This window comes from Plectrocnemia conspersa, unplaced genomic scaffold (assembly GCF_051122295.1).
Source record: "Plectrocnemia conspersa isolate PC_06_02 unplaced genomic scaffold, ASM5112229v1 ptg000001l, whole genome shotgun sequence".
Classification (NCBI taxonomy): Eukaryota; Metazoa; Arthropoda; class Insecta; order Trichoptera; family Polycentropodidae; genus Plectrocnemia; species Plectrocnemia conspersa.
In genome coordinates, this window is record NW_028277165.1 from 11,195,565 (window position 1) to 11,218,587 (window position 23,023).

Genomic DNA, 23,023 nt, shown 5'->3' on the forward strand with positions numbered 1-23,023 from the left:
TGCAGGCACGCTCTCAGCGACAGTCAGTATCAACTTACGTTATCTAATTACAATTGTCTAAATAGTAGAACGCGTGTGTCAATCCCAGTCGACCGTAATGGCACCAAAGATTTTAATATAATTACACAATTATAATCACCGTAATCAGTAAAGACTGCTTTTGCGCACGATATGTTTCAGTAATGTATAAGCATTTTTTTAATAGCTCTACTAAATAAACCTTATATGCAAGTCTCTTAAGCCCTCTTTGATTATTTTTTTCAAAAGTATTTGTTTATTGCCGATGAAAGTTGAAGGAGATTTATGAAATGCAATGTAAAGCAAATCTAGTTTTCTTTATCTCTATAGTTTAAGGGTATTCATTAGTGACATTTGAGATCGTTTATATAATACGACTCTTGATTATGTTGCTACTGACTCTCTTAAGATTTTTATTACAAAATTAAATATTTTTTATCCTATTAAGACACTCATTATCCTGTTTTATGAACACAGTGAGTATGTAAATGTTTATTAATACTACGTATTGAAAAGTTAAAATCATATAATTTTACTAGCACCTACCAGGTAAATTATACATTCACTGTTAAAAATATATATCTACTGGAGAAAATGTATTCCGATATGATTTCAGTAAAGTTTTAACAAATATTTTCGGGGTTTTTTAAGATTCTCTTTGAGAGATAACCCTAAATTTTCAGGGACGTTCCTGTGTTATCGGCGTAGGATTATTAATGTTAAAATTTATTATGCAGTATATACGTATTCTATAATATTTACATTAAAATTTAATTTATGTTACTCTTTACATGAGTAGAATTATATATTGAGATATTCTAAAATAAATACTAAATGTGCAATAAATAAAATAAAATTATATAAATACATCACATATCAATCGAATTAATCTGTTTCTAAAAAAAAGATGTTGCATTTTAAACAGACTTACAATTTTCTACGCACTACTTTCTGAAAATCATAACTGACAAAACGTAATGAGTAATATAGGAATATATTTCATTGGAATAATCTGGCACCTGGTCTAAAAATTTAAGAGGCATCCAGAAGCGGCCGGTAAAATACGATGATTTTCTAGATCTTTTGTTCTAAAAGAAAAAAGATTTACTGCCCGTATTTTCAAAAATATTTTTTTTCAACAATATAGTAAATTAATGAAAGTGAAGAAAATATTAGTACTCGTAGACAATACAATAAAATATCAGCGTATGAAGTATATTTAGAAGTGCCTGAATGTAAGGAAGATTGCTTAAGAGCTTCTTATTGTTTGAAATACGAAATATGCATAAGCAGATAGATTGATAATTGGTCATAAATATCGGCAACTTAAGTCGAAATTTTCCCTGCTTATTTATTATATTTCACAACAAAAAAAATGTAGACAATAATTACTACATCTTCATTCAATATCTTCAAAATCTGACTATTGAATCCTTAGAATTTTTGCAAAAGTCGCAAGTATGTATCAACATTTAACTATTGTATATATTACAGCATAAATTTCTACTTTGAATAAATAGACATTATTTTTTGCAAAAACAAATTATGTCAATACCGGTATTGAATTATTTCAATCCCTAATCGTACTAGTATTTAAGTCGTCTCAAAGATCGAATTCAGCTCTTGTACATGTAAAAATGATCAGTTAATGGCAAACTGCAGTTTGCCATTAACTGGTCGTTTGTTTTTTGCTCTTTATTTTACTTAATACTATCAAAATTGCCGTAGTTAAATTATAAAGAGTAAGTTATTAAATGTTGAAAAGTGAAATTATACACTGCTACCTTTCTTTTATAATATCATAGATGACGTTATCACTGTGTGTGATTGCAGTGTATATTTCGTGAGAGCACTGGTGACATATCACTAATGTGTCATGAATATATATGGAAAAGACTTTTAAGTAATTTTAAAAAAATCATTACTTTTACAAATTAAATTTAGATAAACTCAGAAAAACGACATTATAAAAATGGAAATTAATGGAAATATATATCAAGATCCTTATATAATGGCAGAAAAAATGAATACATATTACATTGAGAGCATAGAAGAAATTGTGAATTCAATACCTAGGCTTAGTAATTTAGTACAATATAATAATAAAGCAATAATTGTAAAATTTAGTAAATTTTAATCAGTATCATTAGATGAAATTCATAACATAATATGTAAATTAAAAAAAGGAACTAGTACTGATGAACTAGATATAAATATAATTAAAGAAACTTGGGAAATAATAGGAGCTAAATTAAATTATTTAATAAATAAAGCATTCTCCTTAGGAGAAATGCCTGAAAATTTAAAGATTGCTACTATTATACCTATACCTAAAATAAAAAATTGTAAAAAAGTTGAAGAAATGAGACCTATTAACATGCTAACGTGTATAGAAAAAATAATAGAAGAAGTAGTAATCAAACAATTAAAGGAATTAATTACTTCTCAAAACATAATATGTGAACAAGAATCGGGATTCAGAGAAAAACATTCCACTGAGACTACATTACAAGTAGTGATAAATGATTGGTTGTTGGCTAAGGATACAAACAAAATCATTGGAGCAGTTTTCTTGGATTTCAAGAGAGCCTTCGAAACAATAGACAGAAAAATAATGTTAAAGAAATTGGAGAATATCGGTATAAGTGATATAGTTTTAAGATGGTTTAATAATTATTTACATATAAGAAAACAAAAAGTTAAAATAAATTATGTATATTCTGAAGAGAAATTAATGTCATATGGAGTACCACAAGGATCTAAATTGGGACCATTGTTATTTGTATTGTATATTAATGATATAGTTAATAACGTGAAAAAGTGTAAAATTCATCTATTTGCGGATGACACATTAATGTATTGCATATGTGATAATATTAAAGAAATTGTAAATAATTTAAATAATGAATTAAGTATATTAGAAATAGGTTAAAGAATAATGTACTTAAACTAAATGTATGTTTATTAATTATAAAAATGTGTTAGATAATAATATTAAAATAGTAATAAATAACTCTAGTATAGAAATAGTGGATAGTATAAAATATTTAGGAGTAATTGTTGACACAAAATTAAATTTTAAAGAACATTGTAATTACATATTAAAAAAAATAGTAGAAAAATTGGTTTATTATCTAGAATAAGAAATATATTAAGTATAAATACAAAAAAAAATATTTACAATAGTATAATATTGCCCCATTTTAATTATGGTGCAATAATATTAAATATGTTGAATAAATTAGACAAACAACTGTTGCAAAAATTGCAAAATAGGGCAATGAGAGTAATCTTAAATAAAAATAGATTAACTAGTTGTAAAAGTATGATTGATAGATTAGAATGGTTGAATGTTCAAGAAATATTGAGTATGAATGTTTTAGTATTTATATATAAGTTAGAAAATAATATGTCACCAATATTTTAATAAGTATTTAATAAGAAATAGAGATGTACATAAATATAATACTAGAAATAGAGAAAATTTAAAGATTATGGAGTTATGATTAAGGAGTTATGTACGGAGGTTTTGATTTGTATAATAGTGTTCCAAGAGTAATCCGCAAAAGCAAAAATATAACGGGTTTCCTAAATGGAATAAAAAAACACCTTCGTACATATAAAAATAAATTATAATATTAAGTCTTTATTATTGTATATTTTTATTTTCTGATATGTATTTTTTTATATATTTTTTATATTTGTTTACTTAAATTTGTTTGATGTAAAGATTAGCTATTAAGCTAAATAAATTAATAAATAAATAAATCGCGGATATATTACCATTGCGATCAAATGGCGCTCTTTGTGGCTAAATTTCCATGCATTTCTATTTTTTATATTACGCCTTTTATTTACAATAGCTTAAAGTAGCCGTTACTATTTATGAATCATCATTAGTCCACCGTCAGCTTATTATGAGTTTTTATGTGTGATAAATTTTTAAAGATTTTAATAAGTCTCAATGTTATACTCATAGCTTATTACATACCACAAAGAATGAAACGTTATCAATTTTCCCGGAAACTATCCACACTCGTGCAGCGCGACATACGTGACATTCTGTCACTCGCAACATGACACCGCGCCGGACACTGTCATTTTGATCGTAAACTTTGCATTAAATGTAAATTGGCGTGTTGACACCGTATTGAAACGTGAATAAATTTGTAAAGGGTCATTTTTTATTTTTTCGTGAGAGTTCAAAACCCTCACACGTGATCAGATTCGTGTGGTCCAACTCGGCGGATAGAAAGTTGCAGGTGTCACCGCTGGCGCCGTATGGCATGACGTTATGCTCACGACGCCCAGACTGATTACCTCGACTAATTTGAATTCTTTTGAAATTCTAATAGCACTTGGAAGAAATTACAGTCACCGATTTGTACGGTAGAAAGAAATTCGATACCGCACGAAGCATTTGTGTTTCTATGTGGGAAGCGACGATTACTTGTTTGTGACTTCGGTCGATCTTTGATATAAAGGTGATACAATTTCAGATTACCAACTTTATAAAAAAAAATACGAATTTATGGATATATTCTGATTTTTTTTATTAATTATAAATAATAATATCAATTAAATAACCGCCTCTATACCGTTTACAGCAGCCTATCATTTCGATTACTTTTTCGTACATTTCGACAATATATTAACGGATGTTGGTTTTTATCTGCTTCACGTTTCGGGTTTCTCGGCGTAGACATGACTTAGCATAACCCCCAAAAAATCCAACGGCATTAAATCGTATGATCTTGGCGGCCAGTTGACGTTACCAAAACGTAAAATAATGCGGCCTGGGATTTCATGCAAAATATTCAACGTTGCACCCAATGTGCTGCGCCGTTTTGTTGGAATCATATATGTGAACCACAATGCGCACCAAACAGTCACGTTTTAGATATGTAATGGTCTCTCGTGTATCGCATGAAGATTTTTCTCGGTCCTTATGCGGAAATTTTGCTTATTAACATACCCAGAGAGGTGGAAATGTACTTAATCAGAGAAAAATATTTTCTTTAAAAAATCAGCATCAACTTCCTGCGCCCAACTTCATCCAATATGCATAATTTTTTCGCTGTTTATATAATAGTTTCTGGGCTTTAGTTATTGTGTTATCTGAATTTCATACGGGTGTATGTGAAAGTCTAGATGCAAAATGCGCCAAAAGGAACCATAAGAAAGCCCTAAATCTGCGAACGCCGACAAATCGACAATCAATACAATTATGCACAGGTCTTACCATCAGGTCTGGGGGGAGAAGGGACAAATTCCCTGGGCCCGTTCTCCTTGAAGGGCCCAACTTTGAAAAAAATCATAGTAAAAATATATTTATAAAAAAAAGTAAAAATCGACCTCAAATAATAAATCTAAACCAAACTACAATTGTTGTATGAAATGTATGTACTGATAGGTATAAGTTCCTTCAGACCATTTTATACATCAAGAAATAAAAGGAGCGGAACATTGCCTTCAAAAGCACCCACTTTTTAGCTAGTACGTTCACAATAAACATTATTATTCATCTGTGATAAAATTTGTTTAAAATTATTATTGACTTTATTGCTTTTTGAACATTTAAAAAATATTATACATAAGAAGAAATATTCAATCCTAAGGAAGAAGTAAAGAAATAACGAAAAATCTACAACTGCACCAGCTGAATTATATAAATTTAATGTTTTTATAGATTGTATTATCGGTAACGGTAATTGGTAATCAGTGACTCCCGTATTTACATTTTTCATATTTCAAGATAAAAATAAAATACCGCTTTGAAAAAACGAGATTTAAATTCGACGACAAGCAAATTTTATGACGTAGGCCCCCATACTTTTTTGCAATTCACCGATTCCCACGCGAAGCGGTTTTTTTATTCTGTTTATTAATGTAGTTTTAATTATCAGAGCAAAGATAAGGCCAATTAGAGTAGTAGTAGTAAATTATAGACAATTTTTTCCATTCAAATACTTTCAAGAAAGTCTGCATATTTTTAAGCATCTGAAAAGCACTCACCCATTTTTATGCAGCAGTTTAAAAAATGCAGCGGTTGTAAAACATTTGTACAAATTTATTTTTCAAAACAAAAAAAGGTCCTATAAAAATAAGAATTCTTGATTTGGCTTTTTTACTCGAAAGTTCACTAAAATAAACACTAATTGTGAAAAAAATAGTTTTAATTTAAACGAGTAGTTCTGATCACTTTTTAAAATAAGTTTATCAGTGCCTTCGAATGGCACTGATAAACTTATCTACAAGCTTTAGTGTCCCGTTAAAATGGCTAGTAAGACAAAATAGCACATACAGAACAGCGCAGCGACAAAACAGCACAAGAAAAAACGGCGCCACGACAAAACACCGCAATACATAAACAGAAAATCATTAAAAATAGGAATAATTTATACGAAAATGTAAAAGTTAAATATTATAATATAAATTTAATAAATTTTAATAAAATATAAATTTTCTTATGGAAAATTTGTTTTTATTTACGATTGTTTTGAAACGCAAACACGTGTTTGAAACAAATTATGCTTGTAAACCGAGGTTCCGATGTAATTATAATTCAGATCGATCATCACAGATTAGGTATGCTTAGATTTTCCTAGTCTCACGGATGAATAACGTGATAATTAATTAAAATCGAGCTAGGTCGTACATATTAGGTAATTAATATTCTCTAACAGTGAGCTACTTCAGCTTCTATAAAATAACTTATATTTATTGAACAAAATTGCACTTAGTAGGAACGGCTATTTTAAACACACCCTTAAGCTCTCTACTACGTCACAAGTAGGGATTGCTATACGGGTAGTACCGATACCGCTAATACTGATATTGGGGTTAAAATCGACCTTCAATATTACCGGTAAAAAAATATTTAATAAAAATATATATTTGAATGATATAATGAAAATATTCGATATATTGAAACAATAATTGCCAGTGAATTTGAATGTTTAGATTTTGTCAGTGGCGTAGCTAGGTGGGACGGACCGGACCCGGGCGGTACTTGCTTGGGGGTGGCATTTTCACAATGGGAGGACCGTTCTTGTAATGTAGTTCTTAAAATAAATGCGCTAAAAATATGTATCAACGAAAAGCTAATAACTAAGTTCAATATGATGTACCTAAAATATCCAGATAATTTCAAAATTTAAAATTCTTTGAAAATGTCAATCGAGAAAATATCGAGTGGTGGTTTTATCGCGATTCAAATGGTCCGGGGTGCTTCAATGCTAGAATGATGCGGATAACGTAATTATTGTCACTCAAACAAAAGGGGAAGGCAGTGATTATGATAATACAAGTGAAAAATACAGTAACAATTAGATTAGTCACAAGACAGCATAACTTTACTGGACTACACGACCGAAGGGGATACGAATATAACGTTATAATATTGCTTAGAAAAAATCGTACCTATATTTGAAATTTTTTGAGAGTAAACGAGAATTGCAGATTTTTTTAATACATTTAAAAAAATGATAATCTGTATTGTAAATATGTTATACATATTTTAAAGCCAAATATAAATTAATAATTCGGATTATCCATGCCCTTTCTCGCCGGCCCGGATAATCGAGAGTGTACTGTAAATGGAACATCAAGAGTCCATTTTTATCTCAAAGCTATAGTTCATAGTTTAATAGCAGTAATTATTATAGCAAAAAATATACACACTTCTTAAAAATATTTGTTGCTAAACTTAGTAAAATAAATTACGGATTTGCTAACTGAATTGCCACACCTCGTATATTATAGATCCAAATTGCAAAGCTTATTTTAAAGTATTCTAATAGTTAAGAAAAACTTTTTTCATAATATAGGGTCATAACATAATTATACATAGGTGAATATAGCAATATACCCTATGGTAAAATGCATTCTCTACGTCTATTTTATCGTAAAAATGGCGAGAATTAATACATAATATACAAATATTATATTTTTATGCAAGAATTTGTAGACATTCGATACGACCCGGACTAGGCGTCAAATGCAAATTGGTTATTGAATAAAAATTTATTTATGTTAATTTGCGCCTCATTAACACGTCAACGATGCGTAATTAAAATTCAATTATGCGTTTGTATAATATATAAAAAAATCACATTCGCTATTAGATTAATGACTTAACTATGATGATGACTAAGCGTGTATTCAATAGTCGTAACTTTACTGTGACAGTTTAAGTTGCACGTGCATGGCGCGGTTTAATTTAGGATGGGCATTAAAACTATGAGCTATGAAAATGTGAGCACAACTTCTTAAATGTTTCACAATTATTGATATAGGTCATGAAAGCATAGATTTGTAATAATAAATACGCAATAAAATGCCGTCACATATCACCATACCTAGTATCAGTAATGACTTCATAAATTATTTACTTTATACATGTCACAATTTGCAGACTTTTAAAATAGATTTATAAATGTTTGTGATACAGTGCTTGACACAAAATGGCTAGTAGGACAAAATAGCACCTACAAAACAGCGCAGCGACAAAACGGCACAAGAAAAAATGGCGCCACGACAAAACACCGCAAACATTAAAAACAGGAATAATATACGAAAATGTAAAAGTTAAATATAAGGATCAGCGATAATGCAAATGTGCACTTTCAAAAACTTACGTGTGAACGGTTCTTATTTTATCGTCACTGTGTTGTATCGAATTTTTTTCACATTATTCTTGTTTTTAGTGTTTTCGTGCTAACATTTTTATTTTTATGAGAAAATTTGCTTTAATTTACTATTGTTTTGAAACGCAAACACGTGTTGGAACAAATTATGCTTGTAAACCGAGGTTCTAATGTAATTATAATTCAGATCGATCATCACAGATTAGGTATACCTAGATTTTCCTAATCTCACGGATGAATATTGTGACGATTAATTAAAATCGAGCTAAGTCGTACATATTAGGTAATAAAAATTCTCTAACAATGAGCTACTGCAGCTTCTAGAAAATAACTTATATTTATTGAACAAAAAAATTTCACTTAGTAGGAACGGCCATTTTAAACACACCCCTAATATCTACTACGTCACAAGTAGGAATTGCAATACGGATAGTACCGATACCGGTAATACTGGTATTAGGGTAAAAATCGAAAAAATCTACAGTCATAAATATATTTGAATGATATATTTTACTGAAAATATTTTATATATTGGCACAATAATTGCCAATGTATTCGAATATTTAGATTTTGTCAGTGGCGTAGCTAGGCGGGACGGACCGGACCCGGGCGGCACTTGCTTGAGGGTGGCATTTTCACAATGGAAGGACCGTTCGTGTAATGTAGTTCTTATACTAAATGCGCTAAAAATATATATCAACGAATAGCTAAGAACTAAGTTGAATATGAGTTTTCGATAGCGTAATTTTGCCGATATCGCAATATTTTTTGACACGCCTTGATACAAGTAAGCCCTTAATCTTTAACGATCATTAAACGACTAATAAATCAGATTTTTGCAAAAGACAACAGATAGCTTTCCACTCCATGCATATAACATATTTATCGATTTTATTTTAATAAAATATATATTCTTATTCGCTGACTTAAATAATTTTTACTATGTAAATACTATAAAATAAAACATATATCAGGTCATCATGTTGAAATTTGCAGAAAAAGAAACAAAGTTTGTTAATGTTTTATAAATATAAGGAATAGTGTTATTCATCAAAATATATACCCATGTAGTCAATACACTTTTGCCAGTTCAGTCCGGTGATGTAAAAGTCTGGTAATCGAGAGTCAATGAAATTTTGGAAGGCCTATTTTACAGTATTATCTGAATTAAATTGGTTTCTTATGAAAAAGCTATCCAAATTTCAGTAGGGGCGAGTATTGTGGGTGATGAAGAAGATTTAGCACAAACTTGAAGTTATGGCACAAACGATCCATCAAAATTTCTTCGAGCCTAAATAAACGCGTATGTCAAGAATTAGTATAGCACAGTATATTTACTTTACGAATATCCATCGTGTGTATATTGCACGTTTATGCTTAAAAAATTTCGCAACAAAATAAATATACGTTCTATAGATATACGCAATTGCATAAACTTCGTTATGTCGTAGCACAACAACAAAACAACAATGCAGCGTTACAGAAAAAAATCGTGACTTTTGTTATCCGGCAATTATCAAATTAAAACAAACCAGGTGTGTGTATTGTAGTGTGTGCAGAGAATCGGATAGCGAATCTGTATTGAGTTTAATAATACGCTCGCCGCGGAAAAAAGCGCGGTAATAAATCACGATCCAATAAAAAACTAATTAAACCACCTGCGCGCTCAGCTAAGGCCGAAACATGATTTTGCAAATGCGAGGCGTGGTCGTTATATTGTAGTATGGAACATAATATAAGAGCGTAACGAGAGAGGCCTTCGGAGATTAGAAACTGTATCATCTGCTAAGGCTGATAAAAGGTCAAGGTTGTTGCTTTTTTACGATTATTAGTTTCGTTTTTCGTATACAGGAAATCGACGATCAACTGGTATTATATTTTTTGCATATATACATATATTATATAATATACGGTATGATTTTAAAATTACCATAAAAAGAATTAACTCATTGCAAGACTTCCGTATTTTTTGCTGATTGCCATTTAATCGAATCAATTTAATAGTGAATATAATTATTCAACAGCACTAAATCACAACATTAAAAAACCTATTACTCCTATTATGGGCTTAGGAACATTCATTGCCAATAATTCAAAGCTGACTTTTCAACGCGACTACAATATTCCAAGTTTAAGAATTCACCTTCATGCCATGCGAATATACTTTGATAATAATTTTTCGGACCGCACCTTATTGCATTGACTCAACGCCTGAAATCCACATAATAGAGGCACCTTCTAGTATGGTGCGGACTAGCGCATCATAAAGAGTGCGCAATAAATACTAAAACATTAACTAATAACCGAGCATCTTTATAGATATGCTGTCTCTGCAACGTGCAGGTTGAATTTCCAGTGCTTTTTGAAAGTCACACTAAGATTTTTAGTAAAGGAAGGCCAATCTATAATACACTGGGTTGCCAAATTAATAGGGACAGTACCAATATTTTATAGTTTTCATGTTTACATTGCCTCTATTTTTAAATAACTTTGTTTTGATGGTCATTTCTTCGTTATTTTTGCTGCTGGTATCACCACTGACACTTTTAAGAAGTGGCAGATTTGGTAAAAAAATGAGATTATTTATACATGGCCAGCATTTTTGTAAAACACAAAAAAAAAATGTAGGTATAATAATAATTTTAACGATATTTAACAGCTAAGCAATAATTAATTATCTATCAATTTTGTTAAGTTTATTGTTCATACTTCACTTTAATTAATAGTTTTGCCATTTTAACCCCAAAAGCCGTTAAAATGTTCCCAATTAAATATTCTTATTAATAAATAATAATTACTATGCTTAAAATCATAAATACATATATTTTTTTATGAAAATGTGTCCCTATTAATATTGCAACCAACTGTATATCCACCGAGATGGTATAAGAGTATTCCGCTGGTTTTGAGGACCTTGAAAAATTGTGTGACACTTCTTTACATTGAAAGGCTATCGGTTATTAAAAGTACATTTTCATTTAGAATAGAGAACCTCCTGTAGGTCGAGAGAATCTGGAATCGACTGTACTCTTTTGAAAATTTTATATTATATGCATACTATTTAAAGTAGAGTGCAAAAATAAGCGCAACACCTTCGAAATCATATTTCGTATACAGCTAACGATATTTTATTAGTTATCTTAATGTTTATTAATGTATTACACATAAAAAATAAGAAAGCTAAAATACAAAAATAAATTAAAAGAAAATTTTGTTAATAATTTAAAATTCGCTTGAGAATGTATTATTCAATTCTAAGACTTTATTTATTTTTTAATTTCATATGCATTGATTTGATGAAATTGATAAAAAAAACATCAAATTGCGATCTAATGCGTGGCCTTAACCATGTGCTTTTCTATCGAAGGGATGAAAACTATTCAAGGACAGTTTAATAATCCACGCCGTCGATGAAGTTGATACCTGTCATTCCGGATTATAAAAAGCACAGTTGCCTGGAGGCATTTTCGCTTATGACGAACATAGTGCTCCCGTATAAATTTATTTCATCAGAAAATAAATTTTGTGCCCATTTCATGCATATCAATAACGCAAGTATATTGCCTGCACTACACCCTCTGGAAGGAAAATCTGGAAGTTGTCCGAGGTTACCGAAAACGGGAGGTAAAGTGGGGGTAATTCAGTCGACATGGTCAGCTTCGAGCGCTTCCGAACATTGTCGGCAAAAGGACCGAAGTCCGAGCTGCTCTTTCGAGCGCGAGCGGTGAGATACTTCCCCTTTCGCTCTCTCACGTGTTAAGTGAGTTAGAGAGTGAGAGAGATAATGATATGGTGTTTCGCAAACTGAGATAGAACGAGTAACTCGGTTCAATTTCAGTATGCACGTAGGCATCCTATGGTTAACACGCATGTCGAGCGCTGCATCGTGGTCAGGTGGTCAAGTTATAATACCACATGCTTAACGGGGACTTCAACAGATTCTTACTGACATCTTTGAATATTTTAGGGCACCAAAAGGGATTAATTATATTTTTGATAGTATATTCTTCTAACAGATATCGTTATTATATTTTTTTTCATATAAAATTAAATAATTAAAAAATAATCAGTGGTACTTGATTTTGTTAAAATAAATCGTTTCGAATATCCTTATGTATTTTCCTAGATCGGTTTATATAAATGTCACACTATAACGAATTCTTATTTAGAACCGATGGCGACATCTCACAGATGTGGTGTGGCATTTTGCAAAAGCCGACAAAGATTTTGCGTAAATTAAATATTTACGACCGAAAAGTTTTCACTGATATTGTATTGGAGAGTGCCCACACAAAATTTTATAATTATCAGTAGCGTAATTTTAATATTATGACAATTTAAAAATTGCGATTATTTAGCACATTTTTCGATCGCGCGCGAATATGCCGGCTGTACGTGACAGAAGCCGCCATCCGGACGGCATATGAAATTTGCGACAGTGTGGTCGCTTACTCGAAATCGTAGATCTAGGCCGACTTCAGTTGTAACTTCGGTTCGGACAACTTGAGAGTTCAGACTTAAGACCGTATACAACCCCTTATCATATTTAAGTATTTTCCACATTTTTCTATTTATCAAATGTTTTGAAATGATAATGCTAATGAGACTTGACTTAAAACCAAATCACTTCCATTTTATTTTTCGAATATCCCTCATAGAAACTTGTACATAAATGTAATTACATTTTTTAATAATAAATTGCCAAACATTTTTATTAAGCAATTAAAGTATGTCTCTGTTAATTTTAATTTATCGCATGTGGAAGTTTTTAATTAATTTCCATTCGCGTCCGTAATTAACGAACGCGATATTGCAAAGAAAAAGTGTTATCATGTTCAAGCTTTCAGATCAATTTGCAAGGGGATACTTGATTGCGGCAATCAACGCTCGTATGCAAAAATTAATTCGCATTTCGTCGTGAGAAATTAACGAAAGTCGTTATCACACTCGCCGTTCATGATTTACGTTCGATAAATCAAATAAAAAGGCGATCAATTAAGTGACAACATTCCTACAAACAGTATTACGCAACCAGCAATTCCAAATATAAAAATGTATAATTGACATTAATTAAATTATACAACACGAATCAAATAGCGCATATCACATGGCGGAGTGTAATTAAATCAAAATTTCGAAACGCGATATGAAATCTCAAAAGGGTGAATGTAAATATTGCCATACACACGTCTACTTCCATATTCGACAACTCGTTTCGAGATGATTTATAGATAAGTTTTTTTTTTCATTTTAATTTCTAACTCGATTGATACAATCAAACGTCTTATCGAACATCACGATTCAATATTTTTTTGGTAACATGACGATAGATAGGCGTATTTTTTTCATTGAAAGCCTGAGGGTTTCCGCCGAAACATATTTGATTGTTTTTTTGATGTTTAAGTATTGTAAAATATATTGAAAGTCGCGCTGCTCGAGCTATTGCTATGATTTATTTGCGTCGGTCATCCGTACGGACATTCTGCATCTTAATATGACATTGATGTATCGAACACTTAGCACCTGGGAATATCAAATATATGTTTACGGGAAACGTAACAAATATATTTATAAATAAAATGCGGTCGAAACCTGCGATTTGAATTTTTTTTTAGAGCAATTACTAAGTCTTAACGTTATTTTTTTTTATTTTTATTTTATTTAATACATGTAAGATATTTTCTATGAGCTGTATTAGCTTATTATTAGAGAATTTTCAATACTAGATATGTATACGACAAGGCCTGCCAAGAGTGGGGGGAGAGTACGAATACCCGGGGCCCGACTTTGGAAAAAATCATAGCAAGAATATATTTTAAAAAAAAGTAAGAACCGACCTCAAATAATGAATCTGAACTAAGCTACAGTTGTTTGAAATGTATGTACTGATGTATTTTAGGTATAAGTTCCTTCAGCCCTTTTTATACATATAAGAAATAAAAGGAGCGGAACATTGCCTTCAAAATCACCCACTTTCTAGGGCAGTGGTTCTTAACCGGTGCACCGCGGTGCACCAGTGCACCGCAAGCTTATTGCAAGAGCACCGCGAAAAATTGGTAAAAACGAAAAAAATCCCAAAATAGTAAAAACTGAAAAAGCCGTTGGCAAAATTATGAAAGTCGACGAAAGAGTTAATGTGATTTCGATTTAGCCGAATCGAATCTCTTAATTCTGGTGCACCGCCACTTTTTCCCATGATCAAAAGTGCACCGTAACTTCGAAAAGGTTAAGAATCACTGTTCTAGGGAGTAGTTTTTGTTAAAACTTTTGTGTTAAAATTTGTTTGCAAATTATTGTTGACATTATTGCTTTTTGAACGTTTAAAAAAATATTAGACTGAATGGAAAATAGTAATTAGTAATAACAAATAATCGACAACATCACCAGCTGAATTATATAATTTTAATGTTTTTATAGATTGTATTATCGCTAATTTTATAACTGAATTTAATGCTGCAAAATAAATAAATAATACATTCAATTTTATGCGGTTATTCCTAAAAGAAAAGCTAGAAAAAACTGTCTTTAATCTATCCCAAAAATATTTTTTACTTCTACTTTAACATTAAACATTATTATTGAAAGGGACAGATTGTTCGTGTATGAGTGTTAAATTCGCCTAAGAAGCCAAACTTTTCGTTTTGTTATAATACATTAACCCTTTACGTGCGAGGAGTGGATAAACCCGCTTCACATCGCATGTCCCTTAAGTGCGAGAAGCGGATATATCTCACAGTCAAGAAAAAACGCATCTCTTAAGTGCGATCTGAATATTATAAAGCAGGTCTTTGTCTCAAATTTAACACATATTTTTTTTACGATGTATAAGATGTATAATGATGTTTTTATGATGTTATGTTCCAATGGCTTTCTACCCTCATTTAATTACTTTTATTACCTAGAATTAACACATGTTATTTTTTTGTACATTACAAGAGCTCAGGGGGGAGTGACCCAATTTTTTTTAGTCAAAGATCTGTCATTCCAATGAATGTGCAATATATTATATGTTTGAATATATATAATATATTATATAGTTTGCATTCAGTTTAATTCTGAAATCGAAGAGTATTGATGTGCCTCGAATTTCACTGTTTACAATTTTAGAATTTATAAAAAAAAATTACAAGAAGAGGAAGAAAGATAAAGGACCCAACGAAAAGTCGAATATTGATAGGCTAGCATTTTCCGACGATGTATGAGGACAAAAAATACCAACGCAATTAACAAGTGTGCAGTATCACGCCCTCATCATGCAAGAAAAAGGGGGAAGGAATTTACAGAAGGAGGCAGACTTTTAATTTTTAAGGTAAATATAGATGCATAAAGGAATAGCTATATACAAATAAAAAAATCGTAATAATTTTTTAATGGATAATTGACTCATTTCGTGACTTTTTATGAAATTTAATTCCGCACGTAAAGGGTTTTAATGACTTAAGTACGAAAAATAAATAGGTTCAAAAACGATCAATACTCGCGACGGTTAATGTGAAAGACGATGCTGTAAATTTATAGATTTAATAGATTGACAAAATAATTGATTTAAAATAATATACTAGTTATTCAGTTTAGTTATAAAATTCAGCAAAAAATAATCTACTAGATATTTTATGCCGCTGATAAATTTTCATTATGCATATTCACTATGCAGTCAAGTTTTTATTTATACGATATAACAAATACTAAACAAGTTTCATATCTCTGACCCTTTTTATAATAACTGTTTTTAGGAGTATTATAATGATGTATAATACTTATGTAATGAGCAGTAAAATACTAGTTTTGCTGCAATTTTTAGAATCAAAATATAATCTAATCGAAAAATAGCCATACAAATTCCTTCATGGTTGAATGTTAAATTGGGTTTTTTTTATTAAATTAGCTATATCCAAGTGAATTAACACAACATAAAGGTTAATAAATATATTATGTTGCTGACATATTATCATCCACTGAAACAATATTGATGGAAATAATTTAATTTAATGGATATGATATAATACTTTTTAAGATCTTTTTTAATAAAAAATGTCTTAAAAAGTATTATATGTACTTTTGCTGCAGTATTGAATATTAATATATAAAAAAATTAGTCTAAAAGGACAATTAAAGATAGCTAGTTCAAAGTTATTATTTTACCACATTAATGGCTATACTTTATTTGATCTATCGATGTAAAATTGTGCATAACATTCATGTGCCATTAAGGTAGAGAAGTAGAGAACTTCCCCAGAGATCAATTTTATGTGGGTTTTATTGCGCTTTTAATCTCTTCCACCGTCTTTACGGCTTGGAACACCGCTTCGGTGACCGTCCAACATCCAAGAATGGCGGTTGAGATGCGTCAATTTTTTTTATTGCACCGCAGAATGCATGCAACCTAAGATCCGATCAAACCAGCTTCCCTCCGGGAGGTCGTTCTGCTCCAAACACCTGCAAACTAGATTATAAAACGTATCCGAATGACCTTTCGAATCTAACAGCGAGTGGTCTTTGCTTGGTAATTGAAGACCAGCTTGGTTAATAATGCTCAGGTGGCCTAGGTACCTTGGCCGCTCAATAGATTATCCACATTAGCGTTCACTTAGGCCGGCGCTGCTTTTTGCTATCTCAATCAATTACGAGATACGTTTGTCGGATTCAGCGGGCACATTCATCAAGATCAAGATCAGAATGGTAAAATTTCGCCACAACGCCGAACTAGGAAGCGAATGGTTCTCGGTAGAAATTCTAGACAGACAGACAGACGGATAACATCTCTCGACCTTGTTCCGTTCCCTCGTTTGATTGGCTCATGTCATCTGCATAAGCCAGGGATGCCGAGTGACGGTCAGATTAGATAGACGTCGACGAAGAAATCATGTTTCGTATTTATTGCAACCTCAGGCAATCGACTTGGACCAACACCTGCCACCTGCCACCTGCCACCGTACCGGTCTAAGTGTTATTGCCATCTAAGTGCGCTAGAGCTAGATAAGGCATCCTAAAATCTTCGCGACGAAAATCATATGAATGCACAAACTGTCTACCTGCAAATTGTTACATTAGCACGAATATAACGGTACACCCACCTGTGAAAACATCAGAAAACCGTTACAAAACTCACAATACAAGGATTTTCAATTATAATCTTTTACGACCGTTTAGAATCATTTCCACGCCAACCTGTCAAAATAGCCAAAGTCATTCACAAAAAAGGGTTAACTCTCAAGAGACACACTTCCATATATAATACGCTAATCTTAGCACAAAATCAGCATTGTGAATAAGTAACAATGTATCTCTTCCAACGCTAATTACACATTTCCTTCACCTGTCGTTTCTATATAATATAACAGTATCGACTAAAAATGACAATAATAATATATATACATATATACATTCAATCATCTTCGACCGCCTGCAGCCAATTTTAAATCTCGTACGTAATTAACATAGTTTCCAAAACGTAAAAAATATAAATCGCTAGATATTTACTATACAAACCGTTCGATTAGACACTCGTAATATATACGCGTCGTACGAATTCAAATTAAAAATCAATCAATGCGTATTGACAGGTGATTACCTTTTGACATTTATTTATTCATTATTTTTTTTCGACAGTGTGTTAGCCGTTTTTGGCATTGCTATAAGAAGGTAAATAGGAATATGGTATTTATTTAGAAGAATTTACAATAGCGTCATGAAATATGCATTTGTGTCGATGATGAAAGTCAAACAGTGATGTGTGCAATTTTTTTACAATAAACTGTTTATGCGTTTCGCAAAAATAAGTGAATGATGTAAGTATTTGCGTCTATATTATTTAGTACTTTACGATATATTCTTACAAACATTCAAACGAATAAGATCTCCAAGCTTTATTATAGATAACTGTTCCAACTAGTCCATAAAAATGTAACAAAGTGACTTTAAAGTTTTATTACCTTTAAGTATCTGGTTAAATGTTAACAGACACAGAGAATAATTAATTTAATGTGACAAAGTAATGAATGAAATAATTTGATATTCTATGTTACGCGAAATCAAAGATCAATTCAGAAATTTTCATTAAGCAATCTATAAAATAGCACATATTTAAAATATTTTTTTGTATAAAAATCTCGTTAAAATGTCATCCATTTTTTATTTAGTGAAATAAACGGTAAACAATGTTTTGTAGATACATATTCTCAATAAATATATTTATTTGTGTTAAATCTGTATTCTTAGGATCACAATTTAGGTCTCATTCAGATGCATTTGTATTACATACATTCATCACGTAGGTTAATTTATATATTACAAATATTCAGAAATTTTGATTATTTTTTAGTGCCAACTTTAAAAGAATTCAATGATTTCAATGTCTCTTTAGGGGTTGTGATTGTTTTGGAAGAATACGTTACTTTTTACAGGATATCTTAGAAACACATAAAACATGCCTTATAAAATAATGTATATTATCATGTGAAATGTGACATGAACTTCATAGTTGATATTGGAAAAATGTATATTCGATAACTCAAATGTTTCAAAGTATGTATTAAACTGATTTGCCCTGCCAAAATTATGATGTATGTCATCAATTACTATCGTCACGATATCGAAAAATTCACATATCAAATCCTTGAAAGAGTAATTTTTACACGGTCGAATCTGGCAGTCGAGCGTTCCAAAAATTCGCTCTCTAATTGCTTGTTGTTAAAAATGCGGGGTACGACCATCAATCGTACACACATGTGCTCGTACGTACATATGTACATTCTTCAATTAGACTTTGTCTTGAGCAACGCTTAATAACCGAGCAATAAATTTCGAGAAAGAAAAAAATCGTAAAATTTTGTGCTCACGACGTGCATACAGCCGGTGCAACCAGAGGTGACAGAAGATAACATTAATTAACGGCAGGTGGAAAGTCTAAGATTGGTCCAAAGCACATTCCTAGGTGAGAGGTACCTTCTATTGCGCCCTCAGCAACGACCCGCAACACCTGCCTCCGTACTCTAAGTACTCTGTGAGAATCCAGAGAAATTATTCTTCATTAGATGCATGTCTATGCGCAGCTGCTTCACGACTCTTATGACTCGTGATCGGATGAACGACACGAAAATATTTTAATGCACTAGTATAATTTTGTCAATTATATAGTGGAATCTTACGGTAAAATACCGGCATCGCTTAAATAAGAGTATTTTTTATAAAGCAATGGAATTTTTATGGTAATAATAAAATAAAATGTTTTTAAATAGGATGAAAGCTTAAAAGAAATAAGCAAATTCTACATACTTTATCATTTGAAACTTGTAAAGTAGGTAAGAACATTGAATTTTGATATATTTTTTTAGAATTTCTGAGAGGAATTTAAATTACTTTTAATCTTTCTTGATAATATATTAAAATCTAAAAAATGTCTATATCTGAAGAATTTTGTGTAAAATAAGTAACATGTAAATCAAAATATCAGTGATAACCAAACGTACTGTTTAAAAACTTATCAATAAAATAAATGTTTTTTTAAACTATTTGTAATGTAATCCTGAAAAAACATGTATTTAGGTTATCGATTCTGAAATTATTAATTAAATAAATTTGTTTAATGGAACTGACATCTTAAAAAATAACCTTTCAAATAACTATTTTTCAAAAGAATTACATAATTTTGCAGTCAATGAAAAAGGAAAGCAGGATGTAATGTAAAATTGAGGCGACCCGACAAAAGCGCGCTTTAAAAATCACGGGCATGACAAAAGAGCGCTAGACAAAATGTATGGAAAAAACTCTATTTACGCTTTTCATAATAAAAAAAAAAAGTTAACATCTGTCTTTAGCACACGATACAAGTGATTAAATTATAAAAGTAACAATTTTAATATATTTTACGGTTTGTTATGAATTACGTTTCTCCAACATTGACTATCTAATTACTTTTTTAATCCACATATCATCTGTTATAAAACTTAGCATATGGAATTTGAATTTTGCTTAAAACTAGTAATTTTATTTTAAAGATGTTTACATATTTTTTTTCATACGTGCGATAAAATAAATTTATTTTATAATATTTGTATTAATGTTATTCCTTACTTTGTAGTTTAAAAAAAAGGGTTCTAAGTGCCTATTCTGTTGTTGATTTTTTTAGTTGATTTTCGCGTAAAATCGACAATAGTCCTTTCAAATTTATAAAAATATAAATAAAATTAAAATTTATTGAGGTATGTATGATGGATTTTTCACAAAGTTATATATTATTATTGCAAATATTCTAAATTTTCGAGTTGCATTTCAATTATGATTGAAATTGAAATTTTGTGTTCCGAATAGAATAATTATTATATATTCCGTCCGGAACAACCCGCAAGAATTATGTAGATTTCTGTATATAAAAATGTATAAAAAAAATTTTTAATATATTTTTTATTATTCTTTTTTATTTTTCATACTATAAAACATTTTTGACATTATTACTATTTTTTCAAAGATTTTTTTATATATTCATTTTAAAAAACTTTTTGCTACTAATATTATTTTAATTTTGTTGCACGGTATATTCACACTTATAAATAAAAAAATATTGTTAATTTTTAATGCCTAATTGTCTATATATTAACATTTTTGATCAAATTTTCGAAAATATTTTTAAGAATTTTAAAGATAATTGTGTACGTGCTTTTGTTCTGCGCTCTTTTGTCATGCGTGCTATATCTGCGCGCCATTTTGACTGCGAAGTTTTGTTCTACGGCATCAAAAATTTAAGAAACATAAAATTTGCCACTGAAAAATATGAATTGTACTACAAATATTCCCGACCCAAAATATAATGTTTGTATATCAAAAAGACAATGAATATATAACATATGAATCATTCGGCAGAAGTAGTCTCAGATCTTGCAATACTTAAGTATTTATGTAGTTACAAAAGGGTTCTAATGAATCATATATAATTACATCTACCCAAAAAATAGAAAACGCAAAGCATTACCATGGTGAAAAGTAATTCTACTGATCAAAGCTATGTAAAGCAGCGATTAACATTTTAACAATGCCACAAGTATTTGTTGTCACTTGCAATACGGTGTATTTGTTGAACCAATTACCAAGCAAAAGAGCATGAAAATTATTACAATCGCATTTCAATCTAATTCCACGTGTGTCAATAGGAACAAAATCATGTCGTAAATAATGAAAAAAAATATAATAATAAAGAATAACAACGAGACCTCAGAAAAATTAAAAAAGGGAGTCATAGCAAACAGACGAACGCCTGAATAAAAAGTCCACCTCACTAAATCGAAATTATAGCGAAAAATACATACGATATGCTTTTATATTATCTGGGGGGAAAAACTCGTTTTTTTTTGTATGATTGTGAAACCAAAAGAATAATTTGAGACGCAAAAATAATTAAAAATTTTAATCAAAAAGACTAAAAAAATAAGTCATCAAACAAATTAAATCCATTTCTTTATCAGACCACATGATTTTTCGTAAAATTCATGCTATTTCGTGAGGTACTAGAAAAGTTCGCCAAAACAAATTCACGGACCGGTAAATTTGTGGAATGGAAAGTTCACCGATAAATAAATTCTCCTCGCCCAGTGTGCCGTAAGGTAAAAAAGTTTGACAAACACTGATTACATTTTAAATATAATATAATAGTCCATAAGCGTTACTCACTCCAAAGAAGGTTATGGGAAACACATATACACCAAAAATAATAATAAACCATCCAAAATAATTGAGAAATAAAATATTTCTTAAAATTGTATTAAATATACATGAAGAGTTTTAACCCGTTAAATGAGTAATTTAAAGAAAATAATTATTTTATAGGATCTTCAAAAATGGTTTGGGCGAATAATATAATATATATTTGAAATCGGCAGAACACCCAGAATTAAACAATAGCTTTGCAGACTAAATTACCAAAAAACGCAAAAATAACAATAATAATACCTTCTACGAAACAGCTTCGTTTGAATTATTCTTTGTAATTATCGGACGGTCGCTTAACGTGGGCTTTGAAATCAGCTTTCACAAAGGAGATGATTCTGAGATAAAGTTATGTCATAATTCAATTGATAAGAAATTGTCTAATTGTCTTTATCACCAATATTTCTCAAAAGACAATGTGACACTCGGTCACATTATCACCGTCAATCAAATGGAGTACGGTAATCACTCAATAATCGAATCACTCGACGACCTCCTAAGAAACGCTAATTCTACTCCATTTTATCTATATATTTATAGTTTCCTCATAAGTGATTGATCTATTATGATAGTTATCTACAAAATCTTATATGATTTAACATGATGCACATAATGCACAAATAATTAAAAAATATTGTACTAGCCTTTTTAAGGTTTTA